Consider the following 21,314-nt stretch of genomic DNA (forward strand, 5'->3'; position numbering starts at 1 on the left):
ATCAGTTTAGCAGCAGTGTTTTGAACCACCTGGAGTCTGGTGAAAAGATAGTCGGCCATGCCCACATAAAGTGTATTGCCATAGTCCAGCCTGCTCAGAAGAAGTGCCGGTGCCACCGTTTTCCTACAATTCAAAGGGATCCAGAGAAAAAGTCTTCTAAAGAGTTTTAATGTGGCGAAGCCTTTTCCGTACAGTGAACGTACTTGATCCTGCATAGATAGGGCATCATCTGGGCATCATCAAAGATGATGCCCAGATTCTTTGCAGCCTGCCTTGGTTCAGGGGCTGTGCCTAACGCCTGGGGCCACCAGCTACTGTCCCAAATTGTCTGTGCACTACCGAAAAGCAAAATCTCCGATTTTCCTGCATTTCGTTTTAGACAATGCCCGGACATGCTGGCCTTCCATAACCAGACAGCCCACTTGCAGAAATAAGAGATACAAATAAGGATAATGAACTCTGGTCCACTACCTGGGAATTCTGTGTATTTTTCTGTCTTTTTGAAATTCTTATAAAGAAATGTATTAACTACAGATCCCATAATGCCTCATAACTTGTGGAAATGGGAGAGACTATAAAAAGCACAAATAGACAAGAGACTCACTTTACCGGGAGCAAGACCTTTCTGGTTGAATTACGTTGGTGGTGGTGATGTTGAGAAGTGTACTTGGTAAATACATTATTGCTGAAAAAACTACCTTCCTGGAGTGTGGTGTTTCTATATCTTTGTGAAGACATATGTTTCCAGGGCTGGTCCACCCTTGACACCAGCACCAGCTGTGCAAAGAGCCAAAGAGCGCAATACTACAGGAAGAATTTGTTTATGAATATATATATATATATAATATATAATATATGTATATCGCCAGTAGGTAGTTATAGTTAGGATGTATGTTCCATAGGAAAAGCGTTTTTTCATTTGCCATAAACTTTAGCATTGTTTGATGAATTATCGTGAAATTTTCAAAACTAGTGTGTCACTCACTTCAGCTACAGTCTTGAAAGTTTCGGGGTGATCTGTCAAGTGGGACCGAGAAAAATAAGGGGTTCCAAAATGCATTTTCCCCATGTTCATTGCCATATGAACTTTAGATATGGCTACAGCCTGAACTGCTGAACCTTTTGCATAGTTATTGAACAAAATTTCCAATTGCATAAATAGTGACGTGGAGGATCCGCATCCCCTCCCGATCTCGTGTTGAGATCTCATTGGTCGGATGTGCGTTATTAGAATACATGTATATGTCTTTCCATGTCTTTATCTGTGAATAATATATTTTGTACATGACAATTATATCAGATAGAAAATTAAATGTCCATCATAAGTCTGTATATGTTTTTATAAACTGAGATCTTCAAAAAAGAAATTTTAATATTTTCATAAATTGAGATCTTACAAAAAGAATATAAAAAATAAATGATTAAATCAAATTTTTTTAACTTTTGTATATCCCTGTATGGAAAGATTTATTATTGTGGGATAGCCCTACTGTTGAGCCCTCTGTAGGCCACCAGAAAAATTACATAGGTCTGACAGGAGTATTCTTTTGTGAGACCTGATTGGTTGCCAACACTTCAAACCAGAAAGTCTTGGCAGCCATCTTTGGACTCAGCTTGAGCTGATTGCCAGAAAATAACATTAAAAAACGAAAAGTGGGCAGAGTAGAAATATCCTGACCCCCTAGACGTCTTGGAGGGGGGGTGGGGGTCTACAAGGACCCTGCAGGGCCAAATAAGCTTTTTAACATTGATCCCGTTGAAAAAAAATCGCAAACCAAGAATGGGCTCACACGCTTTGTTGGTGATCGGCCCCTGGGTGGGCTACATCCCGGGGGCATTTTGATAATAAGAGAGGGGGCTTGGGCTCACCCTCCTGGGTCTCATTAATGCCCTTGGAATCACCTTCTCCCTGGGCCTTTTTTGTTTTAAAATGGGGGGCTCTCAGACACCCTGGGACCACCACCTCCCCAGGGTCACATGTCAGAAACAAATTGTGGTGGCCCTCTTGGAGACCCAATGCCCCGGGGACCACCAACATTTTCCGGGGCTAATCCTTTGTTATGGCGGGCTCTCAGACCCCCCCTAGCCCATTGACTATCACCTCACCAGGGCCATGATCTGTTTGCGATGAGTGCCTCAGGGACACCCCCAGGGCCACGGGGACCACCACCTCCCCAGGGCCATCTTCTTTTTTATATAGATGGCAGAGGGGCTGTGGGGTCCCTCTCTCTGGCTATTCTCAGCCCCGGGGACTGCTACCTGCATGGGGAAGGCCCACCATCAGAAAGGAGGAGGGCTGCACAGGCCCCCTCCTGTTGACATAGATGGCCTTGGGGACTGCCACCCCCAGGGCCGGCTCCTGCTATGACCCAGGGTGCCAACTTCGGGACACAGCAGGTTGCTGTGGCTTAGCTGGAGTTTTACCCCTCCTGCCAAGCAAATGCAAACGCTCTGCTTCTAGCTAGCAAGAGCAAAATAAATGCTCTTGCTCGCTCGAAGCGGAGCATAATTAACAAGAAATGGCAGTGGCAATTAAACCTTTGTGGGGTCCTATTGTCACCTCTTTAATCATGTTAAGCCATTCTGCACGTCAGCGCCGCAGCCGGTCTGATAAATCCCGCTGTGTGCCTATCTCCCGCCATTGGTCCTTATTTAAATATATCAGGGACCAATCAAAAACCGGTATTTGAGAACACCTCATTATCCTACCCGGTTCGTGGTTTCTACTCTGGTCCTCCTCTATGTTTAACCAATCAGAACATATTCTATAAGCCTTCACCACAGGAAATGTTCTTCATGAACATGTATGCTACGGAAGCGATTCCTCTCTTCTTGCTACATGCCAGGAAGTTAACTGTGTGAGCCAATCCGTTGCTAGCCTGACCTGCCTGTCTTTTGGGCCTGGCCTGCCAATTATGTGATACCGCTTACACCAATCATGACTTGGCCCTACTCGACAATGGTCAAATCCACGTAAAAACGCAGAAGAAACCTCACAAGTTGTTAATTCTTATTAGGTAGAGTGCCATGCATGGGGAGTGACATTGTGTTATTAGATCGTTTTTTAAATACTTTTGCTGTGAAGTTAGATATGGGAAAGAGATGGTACATTTTTCCCTCAACTACAAACATGGGTTTCACTATTAGCGGATTGAAATTACTGCTTGACAGGGGGCATGGACTGTTAGGGATTGCCTGGTAATATATTTTTGTACTATAATTGGAATAAGTGTACTGTTTAAGCAATTTGGCAGTTCAGGATACAGTACTGCAGGAACCCAATGGTAACCAAGTGGTTGCTTTTTTGATTAACCTGAACACAATATTCAGGTGTAAATGTGTTACAGTGGGATGATTCCACGAAAGGTAAAACCTTTTTTAAAATATGTATTTTACATAGAAATAATCCACCATGATTGGGAGGAGCAGAACAACTGAGGAATATTTTTAAGGAAAGAATTGACATAACATAAATATTGGGGTATGTCAAATTACTGTATGGAGTATTTATGAAAAGTGATGTGAGTCCTGGTGATTACGTCAAATGCGCTAAAATAGAAGGACAATGGGGACAGACAGGGTGTTCCATAACAGGAATTACATGATATTAATAAAAATTGGTCTATGTAATTAATCAAGTGTTACATGACATGAGAACATGATGTCTTAGGAATTTTAAGTAACATCTTGGGCTCAGGATAGTTGTGAAGATTGGATATAGGCAGGCAGTTTTCTGTAATTGTTTGATTTAAGATATCTATACATTTTAATGTTCTCTTCAATGGAATTGAATAATGTATTGAGCAAGTAAGAGTGTTTAAACTGATATGTATATTTTTTCAGTTTTTTTCTCAGCCCTCATGACGTCCAAATGTGGACGATACGCGTAGGCTGATTTAATTTATGTCATACAAGTTCTTGGATCGAATTGTTTGAAAAATATATGTTTGCAAATAAAATACAGAACTTTTTACAAAGAAAGCTTGCCTGTGGACTTGATTATTAGTGAATGCAATAAGGGATTGAGTACACCAGACAAAGACATAATACTCCTTTCCATGAGCAGATGATCACTCACTGATACAGTCCATACAGAAACTCGCTCACTCACCCTTACAGTCACTACACATCATTTACCCACCCATGGAGCCAATCAAAACGCCACTTAATCACCCATACAGCCATTGATACACTCACTCACCCACCAATACATCCACTCACACAGTATTTCACTCACACACACAGCTACTCACACACCCACTTATACACCCATACAGCCATTCACACACCCATACACACAAGGATACATACAGTCACACTCATAATATATGTTAGAAGTAGTATCACTCAGTAGTAGTGCACCTAGTATACTAAGTTAACTTTTATAGTAGGTTAGAATATATGTTTAACACCCATAAACTCATAAAAACACTTACACTCACTTGATGATGTCATCAATGTTACTTGAGCCCATGTCCATAGATAACATACAGAAGAAGCATGTCCCTCAAAGACATGTTAGTACACAGTTACCTCATTGACCATCAAGGGAGTACAGGGTCCTGGCTTGGGGAACAACAAGGTTTCTATAGATGTGGTAATTGCAGGGCATGCACAACAGTAAAAATAAAAAGACATGCACACTACCCACAGACAGGGAGGTGAAGATAAAGAAATGTATCAACTGCAAAAGAAGTTTTGTCAACTATGTCCTGGTATGTCTTTGTGGGTTACATTATGTGGGGAGTATATCTTCCCTGTGAAGAAAAGAATGCTTGAATGGGTGATCAGAAATAAAGATCCCAATTATCGAATTGCACGACACTGGCACAGACAGCATTCCTTGGTCACTGACGAAATTTCCTTTTTTTGGAATTGACAGGGTGACATTGAACAAACGAGGCAGGGACTGGGACTGCAACTTGCGATTGCTTGAATCAGACTATATCATCCAGTTGAACAGTCATTACCCCAGAGGTCTCAACCAGGATTAAGCGATACATGTACATCTGGGAAAATTGTCTGAGTAGGGTTATACTGTAATCATTACTTTTATTTTTATTTTTGGTCATCTGATAACATTATGTGACCAAGATGAACATTGTGGTTTTCACATTATCTATCTCTTTTCTGTTCTTTTCTCTCTCTTTCCACCCTTTCTAATTCTGTCTCCATGAGGATTTAAGAGTACTGTGGAGCCATGGGGCAGTTTCCTTTGGAATAGGATGATTATTGTTGTGGCAGCTACCTTCTGAGTACTTTACCTTTTATCCATGATCTGCTGCTATGTGTCTTTACAAGATTTTATCGTTTCAATCTAGTCTTGATCCAGGAATTATAGACTGTTTAGTACTTGGTTGTTTTGTTGATTGTTAGCAACACGCTTGAATTTTTGTTTCACTTAGGGTACACAAAGATGATTTTTGTTTGTGAGGGTAATGGCAATCTTGAATTTATTGTTATGGATAACTTTCAGGCTGATAAGTGATTATTTGTGACTAATTCCTGTAAAACACATAGGATGGGCATTATGTATTTATTATTACCCCCCCCCCCACACACACACACACACAAACACACACTGTTTATCTGAGTCAGCCGCCACTGGGCAAATTGCAACAAGTGGTAACAAATTGCGTTTTTTACAAATGCTTCTTGAGATAGGAGGCCTGGGCATGAGATACAGGAAGTGGCTGCAAGGACGTACTCAATGTCCTGACTGAAAAGCTGCAGGTTCAAGAGTACATATGTGAGCTCTGCCGGCACGCGCTATACAGAGCTGCTGCACATACATGGTAGCTCCACATAGCCAAACATGTTATTTGAAAGGAAGTGGCTGCTAGGGAAAAACACACCTGGACATGCAAGAGCTAATATAGTTAAACAAAGATTGTATTTCAACAAATTAGGCAAATATGAATCAATTAAATATATACAAAGCAAACAAATAATTGCATTAAGGATAGTAGACAGTTATCTCTGACTCTGCCAGCAGCATGGAGGGGGGAGATGTCGTGTTGATATTTTGTTTTGAACTAAATATACCCCTGTGCTTAAGGCTGTAGTTTTGCTTCTAGGTCTTCTAGGTAGAGTAGCTTTTTTGTTTTTCTATTTTCAGTCTGTATGGTGCTGTCCTTCCTCTATTTATTTTCGGCAGGCTATTGTTAAAATAAGTATATTAAACATTATTAACATTTTCCGGTCGCAAACATCTGAGTTCCTTAAATAATGATTCATTTTGTTGTTGTGGAAACACTACATTTTCTAGAACTCTGTATGCTATCATTTTAATACAAGCAACTACAAGCACACATCTGGGTGGGTTTATTTGGCGCCATTTTAAAACGCTGAAGCGTGATTATGCAGCCATTTCCGCGGCTCTCTACACATTTCCATTTCACTCAAGCTGACATTTCCCTGATAATGGAAAGAATTAAATATAGCACACAAAATATGAAATCGTTCGAGCAGCACACAAATTAACTATATTTAAATTGTAGCTCACTTAAGACTGCCCTAATCCTATCTGGTCATTCTTTTTTTCAACTACAGACGAAAACAGTCTAAATGGGGGCACAAATTGAAGTTCATAAATTAGTACATTCATGAGTGAACTCCCAATTTTACTTCTAAAAGCACGCCATTATGCGCAGCATAATGCAGTTTAAAAGCCACCCAGATAAGTGCTGTATTCAAATTCATTCCGGCGCCCTTTGTATTCTTATCTGCCCAGGGCCAGCAGAAAACTCGGCTTTCACTAACCTTTGGCTCCATACCATCAGCAATCAAATGAGCGCCTTTTGTGTACCCGTTCACTCCTTAATTAATATCACCTGTGGTATTTTCCATTTGGAGCGTCACCATCAGAACAACGCACCTGCGTTGCTGCCTGCAGGTAGAACAAGGCTCACTGTCTTAAGGCTGGTGGGAGCCCATCTGTGTGCCCTCGAGCGGCGCTGTTCCCATGGCTAAACACCAATTATATTCAGCAAACCTCGCAGCGCATAATCCAGATAACCTGCACCCTGATGATGATGAAGGAAATTGGAAAGCGACATCCTGCATGTAGCTATGGCAATGCTCCTAGTGCATAATGGAATGCAAGCTGTTGTGCAAGGATATTGAAGCACGTTTGGGAAAGCAATAGAAGGAAGCAGAGAAAGGAAATGGATTTTCCGGGCGAAAAAAGGATTCAAAAGTGGGGTGAAAAGAACAGGTGTATGAGAGATGTCTGGGAATTGTTTTTGCCTGTGTTTTTTTTCTATTCAATAGTAACAACCTATTTTAATTTGCTGTCCTAATAGTTTGCTGTCCTAATAGGTGAAATATTGAAGTTTGCGACATCTGTATTCCCCACTGTACTGAGGCATCATTTCACAGGGACACTCAGAATGAGACCTTAAATGAACACCTTGCTAGGATCTGGAGAACACATTTCTGTTCTTTGCACTCTCCTTTGAGGCTTGATACTAGAGGCACAATGGGGCATATAGACTAGAAACTGGCGGAGCACGGTGTTCAGCCAAAATTTGTAACGCTGTGCTCCGCCAGTTTCAAAGCGCAGGGATGCACTGTATTTACAAGAATGCCAGCCATAAGATCGCTCCACTGGCTGCCCGTCACAGAAAGAGTGCAGTTTAAGGCGCTCTGTCTAACGCACACAATTCTCACCGGGAAAGCCCCCCCCATCTTTAGAGATCTGGTGACTCCTTACACCACTTCCAGACCACTCCGATCCTCGAACGCCCACCTAACTCTGCCACCTAAGATCAAGAGAGCACGATCAGGAGGTCGGCGTTTCTCCTACAACACCTCCAAACTGTGGAACTCCCTCCCCCCTGATATCCGCGCACAGCCCAATCTCCTGGCATTCCGAAAATCTCTGAAAACTGGCTGTTCCCTTGAGCTTCCCTTTCTGACTCCGCCTGTACTTATTCAGCGCTGGGACGCTCACGGGCAGCCATGCGCTCTAGAAATCTCTTAACATTTAACAATGTTGGGCACCCCTGCAAACCCCTCAGCGCTGGCATTAAAGACGCAGCCTAGCGCCAGAACAGGCACCCTTGCACCAGGTCGCAACGGTGCCTGCACTGCAGGGGTGATTGTTAATGTGCACATAAACTATCTTTACAGGCGATTTGCTGTTTATTTGTGCGCTGCAGAATGCAGCATACATTGAAAGAGCAAAATATGAGGAGAAATGAAACATTTCTCCTCGTATTGCCGTCTTAAGACCATGTAGTCACGCAATATTTTGGTGCTGCCCCATACCTTGTAAACGTGGAGCGACGTAAAAAAGCAATGGGTGTTGCAGCGGAACGCCCGCTGCAACACTCATTGCATGTCCCTTACACGCTAACTACTGCGTGAATTGAGGCATTATTTATATGGCGGTGTTAAGCCGCATATAGGGGCTCATTAGGATGGAGGATTTTCCGCATCCTCCGGGCCGGCGGAAGCCACCGCCGGCCCGGCGGATGCAGAAAATCGTCTGCGGACCCACCAGAGACCCACCGCCACATTAGGATGGCTGGTGGGTCCTGGTTTCAGTCCGCCGCTTTTCCGCCGCGGTTGTCTTACAACCGCGGCGGAAAAGCTCTAACATGGCTGGCGGTGTCTATCAGACACCGCCAGCCATATTAGGATGGTGTGAAATGTATGCTTTTCCGCGGCGGCTTTTCTGCCGTGGAAAAGCATACGGACCTTCACTTCGGGGGCCCGTTGCAGGCCCCCTGGGTGAAGGGGGGTGGTGGGTGCACATGGGGGGTACCTATGGTACCCCCCTGCATTTGCGTGCACAAAGCAGCAGGCACCGCGCGGTGCCTGCCGCTGTGTGCACGCAAATGCCGTGCATGCATTTTTAACATTGTGGCGGGTGCAGCTTGAAGCTGCACCCGCCGCAATGTTAAAGATAATTTCACTGGAGGGACCGCCGCGGCCCCTGCGGACGGTCCCTCCTCCTCTAGGGTGGCGGACGGACGCAAGTCCGTCCGCCATTCTAATGTGCCCCTAAGTGGCTTAACACCGCCTTGTAAATAAGGCAAAGGACTTAATGCCATCCGAACGCCGGGAAAAGCGACGTTCTGGTGTCATTAACTCCTTGTAAATCGGCCCCAATATTTCTCAAATTTCCTTTAAAAGTTTCTTTGCTCTCATCTATATCTAGTTTAAAGACTAAACTATAGTTTGTATTCTGAGACATTCATTCAATTGAATGTGGCAAATAAAACAAAACATAGAAATATAAAAATGCAATAGCGCTATTCTATACTGCATTATATATACTTCTATGTCAAATGGCATGGCAACAGGTAGTGCCAGAAGGGCTGGTCTGACAGGTCAGCGTATGGTTTGGTTTTTTGGTTGTTTGTAGGCCTAGGTTATTGTCTGGGGGCTGGTGTTACTGTTTATTTCCCTGATATTACCAAACATATTGCATACAGCACTCACACATGCATAGAAACCCCCGTACCTTTCAAACACCTATACAACATGTCTTTAAAAGTTTAATACTGTATCGATTTGCAACGTGGAGTGGTGTGGCTCACTGGTTAGAGGCGGCAGACCCGTAAGCAGAGGACGGCCCGGGAGCAGGGTTCGATTCCCGACGCGGCAGGGTCGTGGACCAGGGTCAGCGGGCTCGATAATTCTCGCCTCGGTGCCTACTCCAGTCAGGGACCACACTCGGCAACTCTGGGCATTAGCTTGCCTCATCTTCACAACGGCCCCCCAGACCGCCGGGGATGCTTGGTCGCACCTTAGAGATACCCATTAGGGACCATCTCTCAGGGTGAGCCAGGACGGGTTCCCCAGCGGTCGAAGCGCGGAGATACTCCTCCGGGAGTTGATTCTAGCGCTATATAAACCCACAATTAAATTAAATTAAAATTAAACTTATTCGCTAATTGGGCCACTTTTATTTTGGTACCCAGGCCTATTTTCTGACCCAGTCCGACCCTGTTTATATATATATCTCGTTTCCAGAATTAACTTGAGTAGCAAGCCATTATATGTTGTATATTCAAAACATGGCGCCAAGATGCCGAACAAGTGGTCAGGCTTCACCTTTCCATTAGATGCTCACTGTATAAAGAAATGTGTGCTTTTGGTCTACAGACTGCCATGTTGAAAGATGTGCAAATCGATTCCAACCCACCGCATTTGTGAAAGGAAACCAAAGAAGATTATCTGTTAAACTATGCAATTTATAGTAATGGCGGACCATTATTTTTGGTGTGCAGCGAGCTAATCAGATCCTACAGATATTAAAGGAATTTAGTTAGCTCTTGCAAACTATTAGGTCATGCTTTCTATGACATCTTGATTCCTCTTAATGTATATTAGTTGAACTGTTAGTTCTTCTTACTGCCATAAGAAAAAAAATTAGGCTTAGAAAAATATGCATTAATGTGTAACATGTTGTTCAGATGCAATACTACAGATAACGACAGAACCTTGGGGTTCACTTACATGTTTTTGCTACTTCACGTGTTAAACTTTGGGGTCGATTCCGATCCGGTAAAAAGCGCTCCGAATCGTCGTACAGAGCGTTTTTTCCCCGTACGAATCGTACCTGTAAACGTCCCGTACGTACGACGAAGTACGATTCGTACCAGGAGCCGTACTCCGTACGAGTCGTACAAGACACCGTACGACTCTAATCTCCGTACGATTCTCCCTCGGAACCCGCTGTACGCGACATCTGTACGGTTCGCGGCTGGTTTTTACGACCCAGCAAGTACGATACGTGTTGGGTACGCACCGTACGACCCTTTTTCTACGGGAGCTGAAAACTGCCGTAAAAGCAGAGTTCGCACCGAAACAGGTACGTAACGCCCCCCCCCCGTACGGTGCGTACCCCCCATGATCGCAGGGGTACGCACCGTACCCCTGCGATCATGGGGTGTACGAGCCGTACCCCCATTGTACGATCGGTGTACGAGCCGTACCCCCATTGTACGATTGGTGTACGAGCCGTACCCCATGTACGATCGGTGTACGAGCCGTACCCCCATTGTACGATGGGTGTACGGCTCGTACACCGATCGTACATGGGGTACTGCTCGTACACCGATCGTACATGGGGTACGGCTCGTACACCGATCATACAATGGGGGTACGGCTCGTACACTGATCGTACATGGGGTACGGCTCGTACACTGATCGTACATGGGGTACGGCTCGTACACCGATTGTACAATGGGGGTACGGCTCGTACACCGATCGTACATGGGGTACGGCTCGTACACCAATCGTACAATGGGGGTACGGCTCGTACACCGATCGTACAATGGGTGTACGGCTCGTACTCCCCGATTATGGGGGGTACGGACCGTACGGTGTGTATGTGTTTGTGTGCTTTTCCGTACGACTCGCCCTTACCTGACGTGGACCGTACGAATCGCGTCCTCATACCCCGGTCCGGATCGTACTCGTCGGGTCGTACGGCATGTGTACGAGTCGTACAGTATGTGTACGAGTCGTACGGTTCACGGTTTCAGCCTTGCAAGATGTACGGATCGCGACGATTCGGACGGATTCACGGAATACGGATCGTACTTCGTGACTCAGACGGACGGGTACGATTCGTACGGAGAGGGCTCCGGATACAAATCATACGGACGGTTTTTTCCCCGAATCGGAATCGACCCCCTTATGTTAGCTAATTTGAGATTGTGGCCTAATAAATATTCATTTAATTTATTTACTATTTATGTTTGCTGTTTTTGTGCATTTTACACTTTTCCTTTCATTTTTTAGGTTTGTCTTGACAAAATAGCTATTAGTTCTTTTAAATACACCTAGGGACTTACTCACAAACTTCGCTTTGTAGTACATTTAGTAATACTACAGCAGTACTACTCACATTTCACAGAGTGCTATTCACAAGCCTGCAAGAGCGGGTCTCGGCCTCTACCTCTCTTATCTATTCCATAGAGAGATATCGGCAAACATACGTATACATTTTATTAGTAAATGTGGAAGGGACAAGGGAAATTGGTTGGGAAATAGGGACTACTTTCTCCTAAAAAGTAGGTAGGGGTTTTGGAAGGTGTACGGAGGGGCTAAGGGAGGGACGCACAAATTAAAAAGAACACACCACCAAAATAGTCTAGCAATTTCTATTGACAAGCTGCACGTCTGAACTTATAACAGAAAGAAAGGGCACAAAACAGTAATAAATGTACTTCAGCCACGACTAGGGGTAAAACCAGCACCACACATTACCAAGCACAGTTACAGCGACACACTTCTAAGGACAATACAGAGGCACCAAATAGCAATAGAAATATTCATGAAAGTAATGGGAAACTTTTATTGTATTTTTTTAAGATCCAATAAATGTTACATTATAATAAATTAATTCTAAATGTTATAACATGGCTTACAACACTTGCATTATATATGGTAATAGAAGGCATGATAGCTCTGGAGTCTACCACCCATCCACAGGTGAAACATATTACAGAATCAACCAATCACATAAAGGCTGACCGTGTAATAAATGAGCTGAAACAAGCAACAACTTTTTCAGGCTTCACTATGTCAGTGAATATGTTTGTTGGTTTGTCCCTCATTTTGAGGCACCAATATTAGAGAAGGCGAGGCAGGCCTTCCAGGCAAATGATGAACATCTTTGGGTTGTCCAGGGAAGCAGTCATTGGTAGATAATGCTCCTCACCTGAAATGGTCTTGACATGGTAACAGGCTGGGAGGCGGAGCCTGATTCACCTACCGCCCTCTTCCAAGCTATCACTGTCTATGTGAAAATACTACTTGCACTTCATTTCATGGCCAGTGAATATTTCCAGTGGGGCATCTCTGACAATGTATGCATCTCACAGCAAGCCAGTCTTTATGCTTGTTTCAGGTATTGAGATCCATCAACAGATGAGCGTACCAGTTTATTGCCATGCCACACTCGCTGGCAGAAAAGCAAAGGGAGGCAAGGACACTTTATGCCTTTGGCCAATTCTCCTGTGTGCTCGGTGACAGAGACTGGACTCACGTGGCTCTTCAGCCACCTCAATACACCAAACTCCTTTTCAGCTACACATGCCACTGGCACTCCCTCAACAAGCAACCTGCTAAGATACCTAGCACTAATGTGTACGCTGCACTTCCTGCAAGCACAGATGACACCTACATTTTCTGTCAGTCACATTTTGTATGTCAGTGGCTGCTTTGATTATGCTGATGTGGCTCATTCATAAGTAAGAACATTCACAATGGGGCTACATGGACATCTAAGGGGCAGCACTCCTCACTCACTACTGCACAATAGACATACATTACCCTGACACTCACTGCAAATATGAAGACATGATGTATTACTTTTAAAACAGAACAGAATATAATTTTAAGAAATATCACAAGTGGTTTTTTTGGGGATACGGTTTGGTATGCTTGCTCTCCCAATCTCCTCGCACCCTACAGAAGTCCAAAGAAACAACCTCAACAGAGATACCATAGCGTACACATACCTACACAAGTCATTATTGAATGCAATTTTGAGATCCTTAGGTCATGATTCAGGTTTCTTGACCATAAGAGGTGGTGTATTTCCCAAAGTTACACATAAAACTGCTGTAGCCTATTGTGTGTTGCACATCATCATCATGTGACAGGTATTACGTATTGACATTATCCTTGATCTGCACAAACATAAGGACATGATTGACTGAGCGCTGAAACCTTTCAGAAACTCATCATCAGTCACAGATCTGGGTTGAGTCCATCATCGTTCTTTAGCTCACTTTTCCACCCCAGTTCAGACCCAGCCATATGCAAATCAGCCTTTACCCTGTTCCTGTCTTGGGAATATTTCCAGCATTATCCATGGTATAAACCCAAGTGTAAATAATGATCACCAGTTCGAAGTCCTGATGAGAACCCTGCGTAATTCTAAAAAACATTTTTCTTTCCCCTTGGTATTTGTAAAAATAACCATATGGACTGGGATTCCTTTATGTTAAGATTTAATGTCAGTTACAGCACATATGTTGGTTCTTGAAGGATGTCCTAGTTATGTAAATCATTCGTTTGTGTATCTGTATGGAAAGGTGTCGATATGTTCATGTCTACTGCATTGTCTCAATGTCTGTGACAGATATTGGTTGCATTGTTGAATTGCACATCTATAACTGATGGTTATGAATACATAAACAGAAATAATGTAATTATGTGAATTTAGAGCAGTGATCAGCAAAAAACAGTGATATATTAAACATTTTGATGATATTTTCATTATTTTAGAAAGTTGGCATTTTCTTGTTGGAACCATCTGTGCCTTCTGCCATTGTCCTGGGTCACATGAATCTGAATGGCTCTGGTTGGGGTTTGAATATTGCTTCAAGACAGTAAAACAAAGTGGGCTTGGGTGTAGACAGGATGGCGCATCCTGGCAGGATTCCTAAGGAGGGGTTGTACCCTGCGACACTTACACTTCAAAGGACTTTGACTCCTGCACTCACAAAGGAACCTGACACCAGGCCTATCCTGCCTTCTGTCCCCCTCAGCCAGTTGGTAGCCTTTACAGGGGAAGGGATAGAACTTTCCAGAACCAAATGTGGGGGTAGGACAGGGAGTTCCCTCAGACAAAGGCTGGCACCATTTATAAAGATTGAAACTCCAGAGCCACTCATCAAAACACTCTTGGACCTGTGAACGTTACATAAGAAGGATTGCTCTGCTGCCAGATGACTGCCCTGCTGCTTGAAGGACTGCCTTGCTTTCCGAAAAGGAAGGCTGGACCTGCTTGACTTCATTCTAGACTAATCAGAATCATTACAAGGGTCAGTTGGAAACCTCCTATGTAAGCTAAAGGGGCACAAAAAGCACGAAGGCAGGCCTCACTGGAACTGCTCAGCTGGCCTGCTGCAACTGGACCTGCCTGAACCTTCAACTGGACCTGCCTGAACCATGTTGGCCTCTGCTAGAGTGAGTACCTGATCCAGAAGAGCTGCCTCCTCATGTCCTGTACCCTTGAGTGGCATCAGTGTGTACTCCTGCCAAAGATAAGATGAAAATCCTGAAGTTTGGGCTTCCTGTGACCGCAAATGGGCTTGTTTGCACCAAGACTCTACTGTTTGCAACGACCACCAATGCAAAGCTCCGGTGAGACCGGCTCTTCACGGCAACAGAAACTACCAGCGATGACGAGCAATGGGAGACGTGCACTTCGTGCTACAGCAATGACAGCTTGTGACAACTGCCAACATGAAGCAACAGCAATGAACGTTGGCAACGCTTCACCAACTGTTCGCGCAACGACTGTCCGTGATGCCCGACCTCCTCTTAAGACTTCAGCGAAGACTGTCCACAACACTTAGCCTCTTCCTTGCCGTCTCCTCCATCACAAACAGAACTCTTGATGCCAGTCTGAGAAAAGTAACTTTTCAGTGGGAGAACCTGGTCTCTGTATTCAACCTGCGCTCCATCTCGGTCAGCGTGAACTTGTGACTTTCTCCTGGGGTAGCTCGGCCAGATGACTACAAATAGATATATTTTCACAAAAAAATTAAAAACTGTATAACTCAATCTGCTGGTTGATTTTTTGTTATTTTGGTATCATTTCATTTATCAAAATCTACTCTGTTTTTCTAAACTGATTTGGAATTTTTCTTGTGTTGTGCTTTCACTTTATTGCTGGTTGTGTGCTGTATAAATACTTTGCCTCTATATTATGCCTGACTGCTGTGTGCAAAGCTACCAGAGGGTTAAGCACAGGTTAATTTAATCATTTTTGTGGTTCACCGTGACAATGATTGTTGTTGTTTTGTTGCGTGAGTAGGGCTTCCACCCTCACAGCCAATATCCCGATTTCTTACAACTACATTTATACACAGCAAAAGAAACACAGCCACACATATTTACACACATTTCCATTCACAGACATGCATGCACTTGCATATACCACACATATGCCTGCATAACCACACACCTGCACACACATGCACATGTTTGGTAGGAGCAGGGATTGCTTCCAATTCCCAGTGTGCATGGCCAAAACATATGTGCAGCAGGGATTGGAGGCACTTGCAGTTGTTCACAGAGACTTGCAAACTAATGAGCAAGCAATGGGGATATTGGCAAAGAATGGAAGTTTTAGAGGCTGGATGCACACCCCATTGGATGCATGGCCTGACGTTAGGCTCTGAATCCAGCTGCTCATATCTAGAGTTCCTGCTGTAAACAAATATATTTCTGGAGTAGGTTATGTAATTGGCTGCAAATCAGGGTCTGTGTACAAGATGTGCATGTTTATGACTTACTATGGACTGCTGATGGGAGTGCATAGTGGGAATGGATGATAGTGGAAAGGAAGAAGTGCCAGTTCGCAGGTCAGGCCCTGAGTATACATCCAGTCACTACAATATACCAATCATTCTGTGGCAGCTAGATGCAAAGGTGGTTGGACAGAGTGACCAGCAGCAAGTCAGGCCCAACATGCAGAACATGTAAGTGATGGGCATTCAACACTTGCTGAACACTGCTGAAGGGCACATGTTTTTGGAACCGTTCCTCAATACGGGGCTAGACATAGGACCAGGCCTTCAGCAATGCCCTGCATCCATCCTACCACAGGTGGTGAACCTCTTCTGGAAACAGCATTTGACTGAGCACTGCAGGTGATGGCAGTAGGTTCTAGTTTTTGGGAGGGCAAACCCCACTGCAAGTCATCTCTCTGGTCAGGCTGTATGCTGAACCCACCATAGGCAGCCAATCTTCCACCGGCAGTCAAACCCCCTTGCCCCCTGCACAGATTCTTCAGCCATGTATGTTTTATTTAGTTTTTGTATTTTTTTAATTAATGGAATTTGTTAATATTTTTGTTTTTATCATTTTTGCTATCATGGGCGTTTTGGAAGTATATTTTCTACTGCTGTTCTTCAGACCATGGTTAAACTTTTTCAAAGCCACATAGTTGAACACTTGTTATTGTTATGTCTTCCCGTACATGTTAAAGGCTGCTCTTGTGTCTTTATATACATTTAATATATTTATATATTCCATTTAAAAAAAATGATATGGCTTACCAAATAATACACTGTACATGGTCATTTGTTATTGAACCATTGCACCATTCTGATAAATGTACATAGGGCAGGGATGGAGTTAAGAGAATAGATAAGAGTAGCAACTAAGTAGGAATTAGGACAGATGACAACTTTCTACAGACAATTCATTTAGTGATCATTCATAGTACAGTATGTATGTATGATTCTTGATGATGGAATGTATGACTGGAAAGGAAATCCCCATCTGTATGATCATTCTTTATCTGTGACCTTTTCCATAAAATACAAATACAAAAGGCAGGGCATTTATTACCATATGTGACAAACCTTCATTGCTATATGGCCAGCGATTGTCAAGGATACAGTAGCACATTTCTTCTGTGTCTCCAGTCATAGGTGACCCCTTTTTGCCACAAGTGTTTGGTTTGTGACCACAGCTTTGCATGTTGGGAATTGTAGTGTATCTGTGCTAAATGTTGCATACATCATTTATTCACTCTACCATACATGTCCAATTGGTACATGAATAGAGGTCTGACAGTAGCTTACAATGTATACTCATTAGCAGTTGAGGCCTGTGCTGTGGCTATTGGCCTGAGGTCAGTTATGCTGATATTAACAATACTGTGCCTTTTGTGAGTCTGATATGTTTACATTGTGACCTTCAATAATAGAAAACAAGCATTTGCAATGCAATCAGTCTTGCATTTGGGACCTTATATGTATTTAGCTATGCATCACATTAGCCTGGGTGCGAAAACATCTACTGTCCTTTATTATGAAGGGAAAGTAAGCACCAACCTGTGTGACATGCCAGGTATGGGATCGCATAGAGAGAAATATTGCCTTTCAGCAGGAAATGGTATAATCCAAAGCTCTGTTTTTAATATAAAATCAGGGCCTTTGGTGGTCATATCAGTGAAAATACAAGATTTTAAAAATATATAATTGTCTACGGGTGCTCTTGGAAGACAATTTCTATGGACTGGACTTTAGAGAATGCTAAAGTGATTCTGGTATTTTCCTGACCTCTGCTGGTCGTTTTCTATCAAGAAAGTTAAATAGAGGCAGTTGCCAGAAAAATTTAATAAAAAAGGCAGTCCTTCAACAGAAAGCAATTCTGTTATTTTACTGACCTCTACTGGTCGTTTTCTATCAAGACAGTTAAATAGAGGCAGTTGAACAGAAAAAAAAGTCCCTAACCGGGAGAAGACAAGTAGGGCTGATCTCCAGAGCCCACAATGCTCGACCTAAAAACAGAGGCACACCAATGGAACATGACTTTGGAGAGTTGCGAAAGGCTGTCAGATGTAACATTCTGATGAATACAGATTGGAATACTGAAGAAACAGCGTGATGGTAACAGATTTCCATGAATTAAATTATGTAGGACATGGCAATGCAACTAGCCTTGAAATATACGCATCAACCCAATGTCCCTCTGACTAGTTGTTGAAATATAGATGCCATATTTTGCCTTCCTACCATACCCCTCACCCTGAACGTACTTGCAATTTTCTGGTTATTAAAGTGTTTGACTAACTTTTATGTAAAACATCCATACACAGACGATTGTTTCCCCTCGTCAGATGGGAAATGCACACATTATGCCACTGGAAATTTTATTGATGGCAACAACTCATTTTCTATATAATAATAATAGTCTGTTTCTGATGCTTGAGGTTTCTGCTGTCGGTAGCGCCGGGACACCCCCGTTGGGGGTAGCCGTGCGCTTAACAAATACCTATATAATATAATAATTTTAGGTACTTTCATGGTTTTTGTGGTGATCAGCAATGGTTGTACAACTGACCTGCTGATTAGCACATACTAGGCAGTTCGTTAAATGTGAGTGCCACCTGTTTCATAATTCTTCCTGAATCAATTAAGTCTATGATTAATACATGAGCCCATCTCGTGAGAGACACACTGGTATAGTCATGGCTATTCGAGACAGTCTTTTACTTGGTCAATAATTATGTTTCATTTTGCTACAGCAATGCTTTTTTGTTGTTATTTATTACAACAAATCTATACTAACTTGGTGATGAAAAAGGTATTCATGGTTAATGGTGTCAATGATGATAGGGTATACTTTCCCGAGCGCTGTCATACTCCACACATTTACACTTTGATATGGGCACACAGATATAGCAACTACATTCGTTGTCAGCCTGGTACTTGGGCGCTGCAATATTTAAGCTCTGGTGACAAAGTTCTGCATGTTCAGTGCGTGAGCTTAAGGAACAAGAAGAAGAGAGCAGAGTGTATCATCCAACTCGTCTGGGTGCAGAGAAGGCAATGATTGAACAGTAAAGAATGCAGGGCAGTGTGTGAGCGTAAGGGGGAGAGAGCTGAGAGGGCAGTGTGTGAACATTATTGGAAATTTGAAGTTACTTTGCAATGAATAAAAGTCTTTGTAACAATCTTACAGTAAGAGACATTCCATACTTTTCACAAGTGATTGTTGCAATTACCCTCGTATTTCCCCAGAAGTTCTTTCAGATTTCAATACAGAATTAGATTATTGTGACCCAGGCCCCCAGTACTTAATTTGAGCCAGTGGTTTCCAGTGCTCGGCAACTGTCAACCTCGGCACTCATGACAGTCTGCCACAAGGTGGTGCTGTCTGACTAATATAGAGATGATCACAACAGGTAATTATTGATTCAATATACATTAAGAATGACTATTAATTGCTGCCCAAGCCTTTCTTATAGCTTTGGAGGCCTTAAATAGACCGAATTGTCACACATGTAGGAGTGTGATGGTTAGTAGTTGTGCTATTCCTATAAGTGGCAGTATGTCTGGGCAATGTGTGGTGCAAGATGCAGTGGCCTCCTGACGAGAGCCCTGGTACTCAAGTTTTCTACAAATTAAGCACTGCAAACCCTCCCCTAATACATTTGTGAACCTGGCTAACAACATTATTACACTTCACCTCTGAAAAGACAAATCAGATGCAACTTTAACTCCAAAAACATCCACAGTCAGTGTGTGTGGTATCGGTTATTCCTGACACATATCTCTTGTGGTATGTTTAGGTAGCTGGCTCTGTATATGATATTGCCTCTAGGTGGTAATACCGTGCTCAGAGTCCAGGGGCTCTCCAAAGGCGTACAGGGCTCAATGCAAAACCCAAAGTGCTCTGTTTGTGGTAGTATAGACTAGCAGCTTTAGGCCTAACACAGAGGAGTGTAAGACATTTGTTGCAGCACAGTGATCAATAATGGACACAAGATTCATGGAGATCCAGACCAGTTTAAGAAAAATATACTTTGGCTTATATTTTATTTTAAGACCAAGGTCTTCACAATCAGGTAAGTACGTTTTTAATTGAAAATACTGTTCTCATTCAAAAGTAGAAAGTGCAATATTTGAACAGTTCAACATTATCCCGTAGAGGAAATGAATTGACGGATGTATCAAGCGAGCATACAACTTGCAGTTCCAGTCCTCGGGCGGTCAGACCAACATGGAGTGCAGAGTTGGTCGTGGGGGACTGTGGCACCCATACTGTGCTTATTTTTGTATCTTCGCCGTGGAGTTCGATATCAGCAGTAGTTGTTACCTTCACGGTCGGCGAGGGCAATGAGCGGGATAGGTTTCAGCAGGCGGCAACACAGTTACCATCACGGTAGCTGGCGATCGGTGGCCGTAGATCGGATGGCGGGCCACCATCATCGGATTGACCTGGGGAGGTTGCAGTCTGGCAGGCGGCACAGGAGGTGATCAACAAGGCCACTAGCAGCAGGGTGCAGGCTCTCAGGCATGGAGTTGTGGGTAACTCTGGTTAGGGGCTGAGGGGATCACTTGAGGTCCTGGAGGTCATCCCATTGCAGTGCTTTCTTCATGCAGGGTAGAGTTGCGTCGACATGGGTATCAGTGTTCTACCATGTGGCATTTGGGAGATCTTTGGTAGAGGTGAGTCACATCGACAAGGGTGTCGGTCCTCAACTTCTGTGGTTCTTGGAGTTCGTTTGCAGCAAGGAGTTCCGCTGACAAGTGTCCCTGTGGCGGTTCTTGGAGTTTGTTTCTTTTTAGACAGGTAGGCTGCCCGCAGGAGATTGGAGTCTATGTCAAAGGCAGCAGTCCTTCCAGGGTTTCAGCGGTCACTTACTACATGATGGGCCACATGTTTGCAGAAGCTGGAGACAGGCCCATAGGGCTGGGGCCCAGGTAATTGTTGTCTTAAGTCTTCCCTGCAGGGTCGTCTTCTTGCTTCATAGGTCTTTGAATCTGAGGGTCAGGTATGGGGGAGCCACCTGAATACTAGATTTAGGGTCCCCTCAT

Source organism: Lissotriton helveticus, chromosome 8 (assembly GCF_964261635.1).
Source record: "Lissotriton helveticus chromosome 8, aLisHel1.1, whole genome shotgun sequence".
Lineage (NCBI taxonomy): Eukaryota > Metazoa > Chordata > Amphibia > Caudata > Salamandridae > Lissotriton > Lissotriton helveticus.